We start from the raw sequence: 15454 nt of genomic DNA on the forward strand, positions 1-15454 counted from the left end.
ATATCGCAAGTGAAAACAATGGTGATATTTATATAGTTCCCCAAGAATACTTCCAAAAGTTGTTGGCATTATAAGTGTGCTGCAACTTTAATCAGAGACAAAGTGAGCAAATTTCGCGAGGTAGTCATGATGAAATTATCAATGTTGTGGCTTGTCACAGATTAATAAGCAAATAATAATAAGGCCATGTAAACTCTTTTTCAATAACTTGAGCGATTATTAAAGATTACATAGGGCATGTTTAGCAAAAGAACAAAAACTAATAAATAGGAACATCAATCTGTGAGCTATGCCTCATTAATCCTTTATATACCAATAAAATTAGAGTAAAACAAGAAATACTCATTGTATAATAACCAGGGTAGGGAAGCTTTTAAATACTGTTTTTCATTAATAATTTAAGAGAATAAATGAAATTGCTATTTCTGTAAAGTGAATTGGTATTGCCTGTCGAGTAGGAAAGAATTATTCAAAGAGAGGTCTGGCCTTTGTGCTAGGTGGAGTGTGGGATTTCCAAGGAAGGCAAACAGGGTGCAATTGGAGCCCATGGGATGAACTAATGGCTACCTGGCTTTTGGCGTGAGCAGGGGAGTAAGTGTGGTTCCTAATTGAGGGGCAGGGAAAGGATGGGCTGGGATGTTCTGAGCTGGGAGAGGATGGGTTGGGATGCTCTGAGCATAGAGAGAATGGACTGGGAAGTGCTGAGCATGTTGGGCTTCCTAGAAATGGTTGAATCAGGCCCAAGGCACTTTGGCTGCCACCAACACTATTCCCAGAGGAACCCAATCTGTTGGGATGTTGAGAAGTTGTGTGTGTGTGTGTGTGTGTGTGCTTAATATATTTTTATTGATTTCAGAGAGGAAGGGGGAGAAGAGAAAGAGATAGAAACATCAGTGATGAGAGGGAATCAGTGATCAGCTGCCTCCCGAAAAGCCCCTACAGGGGATCGAAACCATAACCAGGGCATATGTCCTGACAGGGAATTGAAAAATGACTTTCTAGTTCCTAGGTTGGTTCTCAGTCACTGAGCCACACCAGCTGAGTGATCTTGGGCTGTTTTGGGAGACCTGTGATGAGAAATAGTTGGATCCCAGGGGCCCCTCATCATAGGCTTCTAAGTAAGGAGTCTAGCTGGCTCATGCTACACATCACCTATCAACCAACTTCAGTCCTCTTTAATATTTTTCCTCTTAGTCATGGTGCTGAGGTGCCTCCTCCCAGGAACAATGCCAGCTGCAGGGAAACAGGTTCTGGCCAAGGACCTTGTAGGGGCCCAAAGCCAGAACTGCACTTGCAGTTTCTAGAGACAAGATATAAACTGGGAATTGCTGGTAGCCATATAGGCATCTCTGCTACATATAAACATGTGTATACATGTCTAATCACTTTGTTGTACACCTGAAACTAATATCAATTGTTGACTATAATAGAAAAATAAATTTAAAAAAAGAATCAACCATGATACTATTTTCCAACACTATTTTAAAAAATATATATTTTATTGATTTTTTACAGAGAGGAGGAGAGAGGGATAAAGAGCTAGAAACGTCGATGAGAGAGAAACATCGACCAGCTGCCTCTTGTACACCCCCTACCGGGGATGTGCCGCAACCAATGTACATGTCCTTGACCAAAATCGAACCTGGGACCTTTCAGTCCACAGACCGATGCTCTACCACTGAGCCAAACCGGTTTTGGCTCCAACACTATTGATACCTCTTATCTTCTAATATTTTGCCACAATAAATACATTTATCTATCTTCCCTGATAAAAAAATTTATTTTGCAGGGAATGTGGAATGGTTGAAATATTTTCAATAGTTATGACATGATCAGAACTGTGCTTTAAGTAGATTAATTTTATAGTACTTTGTAGAGTGAGAGATAGTGACAGAAGACAGGAGGTAGGGATAACTTTGTCATGTCCGATAATATAACTTTTAAATTCCCTTTTTTTAAAATGTCACATAGCAACTATGAGAATTTTAACTGCACTTTGAGGGTGTCATTCTGCTGTCAGTAGTGACATTCAGCTCCCATTTTCTGTACTAAAGAATGATGGAACGCAGCTTCGATTGACAGTGGGAAGAATCACTAAATAGGGTCAACATGAAGTTCATTTAATTAAAAAGGCTAAGGCTTCTGTTATATAAATAATCATAATACCTTCTGGTTATATGTTATCAAAAGTGATAATAGAAATGGAGAGAAGAAGGGAAAGAGGAAGAAAGGAGAGAAGCAAAGAGGTGTGGGAGGGAGATAAATGGAGAACAGAGGAGAGGACAGAAGAGAGAAAGTATTATATCAAATGAATCTAATGATAAGGTCCTTATAGTTTACTTACATAAAATTTTTATTTATATTTCCTGCTTATCAGTCAGCTTTCTGAAGACAAGGCAAGATTTTACTGCCTGGCCTGCTTGGGTTGTGTGCGGCTGTGTCACTGTTTCCTGGACAATGAGTTCTGAGTGTTTGGCATGTGTGTCACATCTGGGCAGGGTGTTTGCTTGTTGGATGTTGATCCTCCAGCGCTCAGACTTTCTTTCTGCACTGATGATAGGTTGCTTTTTACCAAGGTGAATTTGCCTCAACCACATATGAAAACACTGGTGTATTTGCATCCTTCACAATATTGACTAATTGGATATTTTTCTAGTAATTTCCAGTTTCCATGATGAGTACAAGATCTTTGCTCACCTGTGATCTTAGCTTGAGCAATGGCCAAGAATTAAACTACACTTTAACACAAGCTATATTTAACTTACTTTTCATTTTAATTTAATATTTTCCTTATACCTATTCATCTCTTTCTCTGGCAACCACTAATTTTTTCTCTGTCTCCATAGTTTGCCTTTTCAAGAATGTGACATAGTTGTGATGCAGTATGTCAGTATTTTGGATTGGATGCTTTCACTTAGTCATATGCATTGGAAGTACCTCTCTGTCTTCATGGATTGATAGCTCATTTCTAAATAATGTTTAATTGTCTAGATACACCACAGCTTAGTTGTCCACTTACCCACTGAAGGACATCTGGGTGTTTTGATGTCCTGGCATTTAAATAAAGCTGCTATAAATATCCATGTGCAGATTTTTGTGTAGATATAAGTCTCCAACTTCTTTGAGTAAATACCTAGTAGCCCAATTATTGGCTGGATTGTATGGTAAAAGTATGTTTCATTTTGTAGGAAACTGCTAAACTGTCTTCAAAATGGCTGTATTTTTTTTGCATATACACCAGCAGAAAATGAGAATTTCTGTTGTTCCACAACATTGCCAGCACATACTATTGCTTTTTACTTCTCTGTCTCTGTATCTGTTTTTGTTCATTAGTTTATATTGTTCATTATATTCCACAGATGAGGGATAGTTTTGACTGCTTTTTAATATTTTTGATACACAGTTTAACTTCCCTTGTTCTTGCTTACATCTGTTTAACTTCCTGCATGAACAGATTAGGAGTAGAACCAAGGAAGTTATTTATTTCCCCAATAGTATGTGCTACTGATTTACTACTGATTTTTTTTTTTAATTTTTGTCATTCTAATAGGTGTGTGATGGTATCTCAACTGTTTTATTTTTGTTTGTTTTTAATTTGTATTTCCTTCAGGATACATGATTTGAAGCTCCTTTTCATGTGTTTATTTGCCATTTGTATATCCTCTTTATATCTGTTAGGGTCTTTGGCCCAATTTTTAATCAGGTATTTTATTTTCTTATTGTTGAATGTAAAGTTTCTTTGTATATTTTGGAAAAGAGGCTCTTATCAAATATGGGCCTTTTGGAAATATTTTATTCTAGCCTGTAGCTTGTCTTTTCATTCTCTTAATATTGTTTATTGTACATCAGAAGCTTTTAACTTAAGTCCAGCTTATCAATTCTTTTTGTCAGGAATCATATATTTGGTATTGTATCTAAAAAGTCATCATCATTTCCAAGATCAGTAGTTTTTCTCCTGTGTTGTCTTCTAAAATTTTATAGTTTTTTGTTTTATATTTAAGCCTACTACCCATTTTGAGTTAATTTTGTGGAGAGTGTCAGGTCTGTGTCTAGATTTCTTTTTCTTTTTCTTTTTTTTAACATGTGGATGCCCAGTTATTCCTACTCCACTTGTTGAAAAGACTATCTTTCCCATATTGTATTGCGTTTGCATCTTTGTCAAACATCAGCTGACTATATTTATGTGTATCTATTGCTAGGTTCTCTATTCTCTTCCATTGTTCTATTTGTTCTTTCACTAGTACCATGACTTGTTGATTACTGTAGCTTCCTACCGGTACTAAGTCTTAAAGTCAGGTAGTGTCAGCTTTTTTTTTTTTTTTTTTTCAATTCTGCTTAGCTATTCTATATCTTTTGTCTCTCCATATAAACTTTAGGATCATTTTCTTTCTGTTTTGCTGTATTTTATAAGCATTTATTTTACTTTTGGCAACCATTGTTGTTTCAGAATAACTATACGTAATTAACAACACTCTGGAAGATAGTATTTTTAAATTATTATTATTTTTATTTTTTATTTTATTCTTTATTGATTAAAATATTACATATGTGTCCTTATCCCCCCATTGCTCTCTCCCACTTCCTCGCTTTTGCCCTCAGCCCCCTAGTGTCTGTGTCCATTGGTTAGGCTTATATGCATGCATAAAAGTCCTTTGGTTGATCTCTCCCCCTTCCTCCCACCCTTCCCTGCCTTCCCTTTGAGGTTTGACAGTCTGATCGATGCTTCTCTGTCTCTGTATCTGTTTTTGTTCATCAGTTTATATTGTTCATTATATTCCACAGATGAGGGATAGTTTTGACTGCTTTTTAATATTTTTGATACACAGTTTTAACTTCCCTTGTTCTTGCTTACATCTGTTTAACTTCCTGCATGAACAGATTAGGAGTAGAACCAAGGAAGTTATTTATTTCCCCAAAATATTTCTAAGTGTCCTCAGGTGTGACTTACATATGCTTATGAATACACTGATTTCTGCTGGGAATACCTGGCCTATTATGCTCGTTCATTGCCAAATCTCTATGAAAACTTCTTGGTGCAGCTGATAGACTGAAGAGCTAACCCCTCCACTAAACTAACTCAGGAGCAGTATGAGAAAAAGTGAGAAAATAAATTATATCTGTCCTTTGTCTTACTCTTTATTCAAAGAGTCATTAAACTGTACTATAATTTCTAAAAAAGTTTCATGTTCACTGCCTTGAAATGAATTCTAATTGATTTATATTCAGGGAGTTCAGATGTGCAATTATGAGAATTATTTTCAAGGAGTTTCTTACCCCTGATGTATGACAATTTTTCAGCCTATGCCATTAATTTAATGATCCTCTTAAGATCTGTTTGATCACCAGCAGTAAAAGGAGCATTCATATTGTCCCAAGAATCTCCTCACCCACATTCAAATAAGCATCTTATCTACCCCACCAGTTCTCCAAGCAAGAATGACTGCTCAGCACTGACAAAGTCTAAACTAAACTGAGATCTTTTCCCAAATAGTTAATGCTGAAATGAACATCTCTGAGCATGAAAATATATTTACAAGCATGAATATATGGATGGTTTTTTTCCCCCCAAGTCTGATTGCTTTTTACAAAGTACCATTTGCAACAATAGTATGTAAGAACATTGACCTAATTGCACCCTCCACAATATTGATAAAGATAATAATTTTATAGTTGGATAATTTAATAAGAAAAAATATAACATATTGCTGCATTAAAATTTTAAATTTCTTTTTAGTTTTCATTTGGAGATCATGAATCAAAATTAGAAAAAATAATAAGAATCTAACTTTTCAAATAATTTTTAATTAAATAATACATTATACTTGATAACAAAATAAAACAGAAGAACTTATGATAAATATGAACTATTTTTTGAATCTTACTAAAGTCAGTTTTTACTCTAGAGAGGAAGACTTTTTAAAATTGCTTATAGTTTAAGTTTTCTTTAGGTAATTTCCATAGCCCACATGTTTTATATCAACTTTATCTAACATTACCCAAATATCCTATATAATAAAAGGCTAATATAATAAAAGGCTATTATGTAAATTGACTGAACAGCAGAACAACCAGTCACTTGATGTGCACTGACCACCAGGGGACAGACACTCAATGCTGGAGCTGCCCCCTGGTGGTCAGTGTACTCCACAGGGGAAGCACCTCTCAGTCAGAAGCCAGGCTCATGGTTGGCAAGCACAGAGGGGAGCCTCTCCCACCTCTGCAGCAGCACTGAGGACCCCTTAGGAGGGATATCCAACTGCCAGCTTAAGCCCACTACCCATGAAGCAAGTCTAAGCCAGCAGTCAGACATCTCCCCTCCCCTCCACTCCTGAGGGATCCTGGACTGTGAGAAGATCAGCAGGCCAGGCTGAGGGACCACCTGCTGCCCCCAGTGCATGAATGTCATGCAGCAGGCCTCTAGTATAAAATAAAGTTTTAGCTCACATACACTGGTCCATTATCCTTTCTCCTTTTTCCAATGTTTGGTACTTTTATTTTGCTATTATTCTCTTGTTCAATTTTATAACTATATTTAATCAGCTTAAATCAGATACAGTGTACCAGTTACCCATTGCTGCATAAAAACTATCCAAAAACAGAGTAGCATAAAATAAGAATTTTATTAACCTCACAGACTCCATTGTTAGAAATTCAGCCATCGTCCAGTAGGGACAATTTGTTTCTGCCCCACAATGTCTGGGGCCCCAGTTTAGCAGACTCAAAGACTGACATGTTTTAGTTGGATGATCTCATATGGAGTTTCCTTGGTGATTTCAATAATTAGGTGACTGGAAGCGGAGTCATTTCAAAGATGTTACCACACAGATATCTGGAGGTTGATGCTAGATAATGCTTGATCTCAGCTAGAACTGTCAGTCAGAGCATCTAGACTTAGTCTGTCCATGTAGCTTGGGCTTCCTCACAGCATAGAACCTTCAGAATACTTGGACTCTTTATATGGTGGCTCAAGTTCCAAAAGTAAGTAGCCAAAGAGAATGAGAAGAAAGCTGTGTGCTCTTTTATATCCTAGCCTCAGGGATGACTCAGTGCCATATCTTCCACATTCTCTTGGTTAAGTGAGAGTCACAGTGGTTGACCCAGGAGCAAAGTTTGGGTAGGGGACACAGATCTTACCTAATGATGGGAAGAATGTCAAATAGTGTTTAATCCTGTTAACCGGGGAGTTCCCTTTTTAAATACTCAACCTGTAATGGGCACATATTCTTTCACTAGGACGTGTCAGTACGTCACACCCGGAGGACGTAATTTCATATTATTATTATTTTTTATTTATACTTAATTAAAATAAATCATATATATATATATTCATTTATTTTTATATAAAACACAAAGGAAAATACAAAATTACAAAAAAAAATAGAAAAGAATATCAACAGAAAAACATCAAATTAAAAAATTATAAATTTTACAAACAATTATAAAGATTACAAAAAGTATATACCATCCCTCTCAGGGTGCAACATATATTTCCAGGACATAGTCATACGTCCTACCCGTTCCTGATATTGTTTACGTTTGACGTATTTATACGTCCCGCTCGGTTAACAGGTTAAGAATGATTTCAAACTGCCTCAATGACCTTATAAGTACTCTGTAAGTTCAACCTAAGTGGTATGTTGCTATTTCATTTCCTTCTCTATGTATTGAATATTAGAACCATTAGGCCATAAATCCTCAATAATACTTTCCTTTCTTTCATATCATCAAATACTTAAAACAATGAAACATTTTTTTTTTGTTTTGTAATTTGTATTTGAACCATGAATATCTTGCATATCTCTTTTTTTGTTCTCAAGTTTCTAATTGCACTTTTTGTCTTCTACAATTTGCCTTTTCTGTTTAATTTTCTTCTGAGTTCTCAATAATATCTTCTAGTTACTAAATCCCTGGACTTTTAGAAGCCTTTCTCCCAGAGGTGCTTTATTGTTGTTAATTTGTTTGTTTGTTTTGTACCAGTCCAGAAGGTTCTTTCTAGACCATGGCATAGCTCTCATGCTCAGATTTTCATTCACCGCACTCCTGCATTGGAGCTATCTGGGCTTCCATTTTCCTGCTTATTCATTTTACTTGGAGTTCATCTTCCAAGAATGGGCATCTATGAGGTAAATTTTCTGAGTTTTTGTATGCATGGAAATTCCTGCTTTCCTTATTAAATGTACCAATAATAGTTGTTTGGATATACAATATTATAGGTTAAAAGCAAGTTTTAGTTCAGAATTTTAAAAAGAATTTTTATATTGTCTTCTAGAATCTGGTGCTGGTGATGAGAATTCTGATGCTAGTATCATTAACATTCTTGGTAGATGTCCTGTGATTTTCCCCCCCCCTCAATTTTCTTGAATATTTTCCCGTATTTGTAATATTTTCTTAGAATTTACTTTTATGATTGGTTTATTCAATTTCAAAAACAAGTTTCTACATGTAGGTCTATTTTCATTTATTGTGCATATCATGTAAAATAGGGCTTTTCAATATGAAAAATGGTATCTTTTAGTTCTGAGAAATTCTTTGCAATAGTTTTGATAATTTTCTCTTCTTCATTAACTCCCCCCCACCCCCATTTTACAGAATACTAAATAATTAGAACTAGAGTCTCAATATGCTTTAGCTTTTCTCATATTTTTCATGTCTCTCCCTATTAAACTTTTAAAAATCTTTTAATGATACTTTCTTCTTCTCTAACTGATCCTTTTTCATAATATCCTGATCATATTTTATAGTTATAGCTTCTCAAATATTTTTGAGAAAATTAAAAAAAAAACACCAAAAAACCTCTGTACTTGGAATTATCTACACTTTACTTCTAGTTATGCTGCTCTCTTCTTTCCCACCACCACCACCCCTACTCCCATCCCCCTCCCTATCTATCATTTGATCTTTTTCTTATCACTACTTAACACAGAGTGTAACTTTCTTTCTGTCTCTCTTTTATTTTCTGTCTCTCCTTATTAGAATGTACATTCCATGAGACTAATACCTGATTCATTAACAGTCACATTTGAGGAGTAAATGAGTGGTTGATCTTACATCTACTCCTGGATCTATCATAATCTGTGTGACTTTCATCACGTATGAACTCTTTCTAACTTTGAACATATTTTAAAGTCAGTATAATATATGTGAACTAAGGCCATTAAGATGTTGTAACTTTAAAATATTATCTATTCTGTTTCATAAGGTCAGGATTGCTAAAGTTTTCTGTTTCCTGAAATTATAAAAGTTAGCAAAAAATATTTGACTTATAAATCTATATTTTAGTGAACTGAATAAAAGTGGACTATGTTATATAATTATATACATTGTATAGTTATTAATAGTTATACTGTATGTGAATATATTATATAGCTATGTTGCTTGTATACAAAGGTGGGCAAAAGTAGGTTTACAGTTGCTGGTGTATAATTGGGAAATTAAGTCTGCTTTTTTAACTGTTATAAAATAAGTTTTGCATAAAGTTTCTAGGCTACTTTGCAGAAAAAAATCTGCTTTATAAAATTCAATTTTAAAATAAATTAAAATACATTATTATGGAATAATTGTTATGGAGTAAACTTGCCAGTATTTTTTATTTGACTTCCAGCAATAAACAGTAAAGAACTTAGATAACTTTATCTCATCTATCAAATTTAGTATCAAAGTGATGAATCTTCCAAAATGACCACGGGCAAACAAAAAAATATTTTCATGAGTTTTTAGGTTCTTTAAAAAGTTTATCTGTGTTTGTTTTTATATTTTCTCTAGACATTTTTATCTCATAAGTTCTACAAAAATGATTCTTTTATGAATCGTAGTTGCTTCAACTAAAAAAAGTCCAAGCAGAGTAAAAAGAGTCATTGCCAAATTCAGTTTGTCTGTTATCCAACCTGACAACGTCTAACAACTTTATGACCGTTGTGAACACAGACACACATGCACACACACACACACACACATGCACACACAAACACGCACACGCACACGGAGAAAGGCTCTTCTTTTTGCTTTATGCTCTGGTTCTCCTTAAAATATGTCTAAAGAAAAGGCCATTAAATTATTGAAAGTATTAAAAAAAAAAACTCCTGGTCACATTATTAAGGGATAAATATCACATTAATGTCAAGACTAATGTTTCTAAGAATTATTCTTTATTTAGCTTAGGGATATTGATTAGTTAAATTCATTTTTCATCTTTATCAGGTTCGCCAAGAGTCAGATTGTGGGCCAGGCCTAGTTTACTACTTCACTTTAGCCAACACCATTGCAGGCAAATAAATTTCCCATTACATATATATTAAGGAAAATATCATTCTATAAAAATGACTCTGTTAAGTATGACTTCTGAAATAAGATATTTATATTGTCATGTATTAGTCTTATAACATTTAATGTTCCTGCTTTAAAAAATGTGTCCTCTGTGTTAGCATCATTTTAGAGACAGAAAAATAGAGACTAGGTATTTGAATAACTAAAAATGATTATAAAATTAAAAGCAAAATTTAAGAAACATTAGTGAATTTTAATTAAATTAAATAAAGAATATAAGACAAGAAAAATAGTACTGTTAATAGCTACCACTCTGGAAGAGGGTTTGGATAATGTAAAAGTTTGTTACATAAGGAATTTACTGGATTCTCTTGGTTTATAAAATATATCTTGTTTGAAACAAAACAAAACAAAAACACATGTAAAAGATGCATTAACTATTTCAGTATATCACAGAACTCTCTTGGAATATAATGGCTGCAGTGTATTCAGTGCCATCCAAATAATGCAATTTCTAAATTCTTTAATGGTCTTTAGTGAGTATCTTATACTACACTGGTATCGATAGAATAGGCTCCAAATATCCTTATATTTGCTGAGCTTCTCATAAGAATGGACCTATGTAAGCTGTATATATTTCTCATTTGAATAATCTACATAGTATAAAATCATGCATTTATAGTTCTCTCCTGTACCAACTTACTGTTAGAGCAGGATTTATAGATTTCCCAGAATGTGTTAATGCTCAGATCTTTCACTGTTATTGCTTAAACCTAATACACTGTGGTGGAGTAGCAATTCTAATATTCCTTCATCTTAGCCGGGCATAAGATAATACTAAAGGAAAGAAATAATCTAATGCCTCTAGTGCCTATGAATATTTTTCTAACAGCTTTTGAAACTCAGTGCTCTATGTTTTATTGGAAACTATTTTCATGAAATCATGTGAAGAGCTTACAAATATTTTACAAAGCATATATGCATATTTGATGCAAATAAAGTATGAGAACAATTAATAATGAGCTTGATTCATTTAGATAGTGGGTTAGGATTCTTCCATAATAGGTTTTTTAGATGTTTAGGTATTTAAGGCAACATAATGCAGACTAATATGGTACAATAAACATACATAAGTGATATCTATATATATAAAAGGCTATGCGACCATATGACCATCCGACCATCCGACCACCAAGGGGCAGGTGCTCCAACTGGTAGCTATGATGTGCACTGACCATCAGGGGCCAGATACTCAATGCTGAGCTGCGGTGATTTGACAGCGGTGGTTCATGGAGGAGGGAACCTTATTCTGGGGTGTGTCACTCAAGAGAACCACCCTCTTGTAATCCAGGACCCTTCTGGGAATGTCTGAGAATCAATTTTGGCCCTATCTCTGCAGGCCAGGCCAAGGGACCCCAGCTGCCAGAGGGACCCTGCTCACTCTCATAGATGCCCTTCGAGCCGCTGTACCACCCCAGGTGTGGCCAGTTGGGGAAGGACTTCGGAGGGTTGGCTCCAGAGTGTGTCTGGCCCATCTTACCCACTCCCACCCTGCTGGCCACCTTCTAATTAATTTCCTTTCAATGAGCACAAATCCATGCACCAGGGCACTTATAGTTGCATAACATGTTTAGTATTCTACTCTGGGAAAATATAGTATATCCTAGACAATATTATTATCTTTGGTCAATGAGAGAGTATATATTCCTTGAATAGGCTTTTTATAGTTTGTTTCTTCTAGAGATCTCTATCTATAAATTAGTTAATGTATTGCTAGCAGAAAATATGTTTATCCTTCTTTGAAAGTAAAAAAAAAAAATCCTACTATTTAAAGTAACTTGACATATTGGACTAAAAGTGTATTTCTCAATGGATTACTGTTTTCTTATATTCTGAATTAGGATAATCTTGTAGAATTTTTAACTCACCTCCAGGAAGCTCTAGTGTCAGATATTTCACCCTTTATCATCACATCTTAAGTTTCCTTATATAGAAGCAGAGTTCAGAATGGGTTTTGTTTCCTTGTTTCCTCTTCCCATTATTATGATCTTTGACCCCATTTTTCTATATCTGTGAAGATCTTCAGTTGTTCCAATCATATAACAATGGTTTTTCTTTTCTGTTTGAGTTCTGACTCCTCAGAAAAGTACTGCATAATAAAAGAGGGAAGATTTGTCTATATAAATGACCAATTTTGGTAAATTCATATGTAGGAAAGTATTTATGACATGACATTTTCTAAAATAATTCTTCACCATTTTGTGATTCTGGTGACTTCTCATTGAGAAAGCATTTAATGGCTTCCTTGCAACTATGTAATTAAAAGATAAGTAAGTTTTCAGAAGTTCACTCCTTTTTTCTTAATTTGTTTAAAATTTATTATCTAGAGAATATTTTTGTTTTAGGGAGAAAAATAAATAATTTTTGACATACCAGATTTTTTAGAGGCAAGTATTTGCCTGTTAACCTTTGTTCCTTTGGTACAATTAATGATAAATATAGATTGCATAGGATTATTATTTTAAAGGGAGAGAATAATAATTTTTGACAAATTATATTATTATAAAGTATGTTTGCTTTACTTAAAAATACCTGATGATAAAGGGATTCTAAGTATTGGGAAAATACTAATTTTATATTTCAATATATGCAGTAGGCCCTTGGGTTACATTGGAGATCCATTCCTATGGTGCAGTGTAACGCAATTTTCACCATAAGTCTGAACACACCTACATAAGCACCTAAGTCACTCACATGGAGCATATACATGGCAGTAATAAAGTGAAACAGTAAAAAATTTAAAAGAAAGATGACAATTCCTCATCTTTACTTGTGGTAAATAAATAATAAAAAACATAAAGCACATATGTACATATGTTGAAATAACAGAACTTTTTTTTATTTTATAAATAAACTAGAGGCCCAGTGCATGAAATTCATGCATGAGAAGGGGGTGTGTGTCCCTCAGCCCAGCCTGCACCCTCTCCAGTCTGGGATCCTTTGAGGGATGTCCGACTGCCCATTTAGGCGTACTGAGCAGTCGGACATCCCTTTCACAACCCAGGATTCTGGCTCCCAACAGCTCACTTGCCTGATTGCTTCTAACTGCTTCTGCCTGCCAGCCTGATCACCTCCTAACCACTCCCCTGCCAGCCTGATCAATGCCTAACTGATCCCCTGCTGGCCCAATTGCTCCTAACTGTCCTTCCATGCTGGCCTGATCATCCCGAACTGCCCTCCTCTGCTGGCTTGGTCACCCCTAATTGCCCTCCCCTGCAGGCCTAAGTCCCCATTAATTGCCCTCCCCTGCTAGCCTGGTCACCCCTAACTGCCATCTCCTGCAGCCCTGATCCCCCCATAACTGCCCTCCCCTGCAGGCCTGATCGTCCACAACTGTCCTCTCCTGCCGGCCATCTTGTGGAGGCCATCTGATGTCACATGGAGGCAGCCATCTTTGACCACATGGGGGCAGCCATCTTGTGAATTGGAGTGATGGTCAATTTGCATATTACTCTTTTATTAGATAAAATGGGAGATGGCAATGTAGCCACAAAATGAAGTATGTCGAGTCAGACATAACCAGAGGGCTGCCTGCAGGAAAAAATGACAATGACAATAATATTGAAATTTAAGTAATTTCACTGAGAAAATTTATTTAAAGCTTTTCTCTGATGTAGATATAATGACAATTTTCCTGTTAGAGACTAGCTAACCTCCACAGTGGCATCTGATGTTTACAAATGTAGATGATTTGAGTTAAGCACGTTTTAAATTTTTATTACATCCTCCAGGTATTTAAACCATTATCTTATTCTAGAAAATCCTCCCTAGTGTTTGTTCTAAAAGAAAATTTTCTCAGCTCTAAGAATATTTTAAAATTTATTCTAGACCTTTGGGTTCTCAAATATAAAGTATAGCTTTCAACAGAGAATTTGTAGATCAGATGATTGTAGCATCAGAGGTGAGATCCAGGATTCAACTGACAATGAATGGGTCCATTAAGTTACTTAAAATATGTCATGGAGTTTTGGACCCCAGACCCACAGTTCATAAGTAGCTCACTGCCACGAGCTACCATGCCATGTCAACCCCACCTCACCGCGCAAGCCGTGAGCCCTGCCTTACTGTACAAACCACCAGCCCTTTTGCACCACATGAGCTGTGAGCCCTACACAAGCCCCTCCATGCTGCATGAGCTGTGAGTCCTGCTCCAGCACCCAAGCAACTTGTGGGCAGGGAGGAGGTATCAAGAGGTGCTCCTTGCACTTCCTGGTGACTGGTCGTTTGGTCGTTATGGCATTACAGCCACTGGCCTTTTATAATATAAATACTCACAAGTTCTTTTTTCTCAATATGCAGTGTTGAGCACAATGTGAAGTGTTGACTGGCTTTCACTTAGATAAGCTGAAAGAGCATTAGTTTTCCTTGGGAAGCCAACCACATGCAGAATTAATTGAGGAATCCAACTGATTTCTTCTTTTTCAGCTGCATTTCAAATGACTCAGGTGTAATACAGTGCAGTTGAGAAAAGTCAAGCTATACAAAGACCTGCACTAAACACTTGCTACTCACATAATAAGGTGTTGATTGTTAACTCATCATTAGGAAAACTAACAATTTCCAAATGGAGAAAAATATTCTCTACTGTAGACTATTGCCCTACTAACATATCTGGAGTTGAAGCAACTGATTTAAAAATTCTGCATTATTTTCTTCTTAGTGTGAAACTGTTTTTAGAAAGATGGGGGGGGGGGGCAGTTTATTTTGTTTTTGTTTTTGTTTTTTTTTCCAGAATTAACATTGGACATCCTAATAGTTGAATGGCAATTTTCAAGCACAAGGATCTTTCAAACAATACTTTCTTTGCTTTAAAGTGATGTGAAGCAATAAATGTCTGGGGAACATGATATTTGGGGTGAATTAGGTAAAGTTTTTTTTCTCTTTCATGCATAGCTCATGCTCCACTAGTCATAAAAAATGATGTTTTGTCAAAAACCAGTGAACAATTCATTGAATCTTTTATTGTATTCAAAATAATATTCCCCTTTGTGGAGTTATTCATGTTGTTCACTGAGCCTCAAAATTGTTTTTAATCATCTGAAATATAGAAGGTCTGTCTGTAATAATCACATTGCTGGGCTTAACCAAGATCCAGATGATAAGATGTACTATTATCTCCTCTAAACTTGCA

Source organism: Pipistrellus kuhlii, unplaced genomic scaffold, assembly GCF_014108245.1.
Source record: "Pipistrellus kuhlii isolate mPipKuh1 unplaced genomic scaffold, mPipKuh1.p scaffold_m20_p_6, whole genome shotgun sequence".
Classification (NCBI taxonomy): domain Eukaryota; kingdom Metazoa; phylum Chordata; class Mammalia; order Chiroptera; family Vespertilionidae; genus Pipistrellus; species Pipistrellus kuhlii.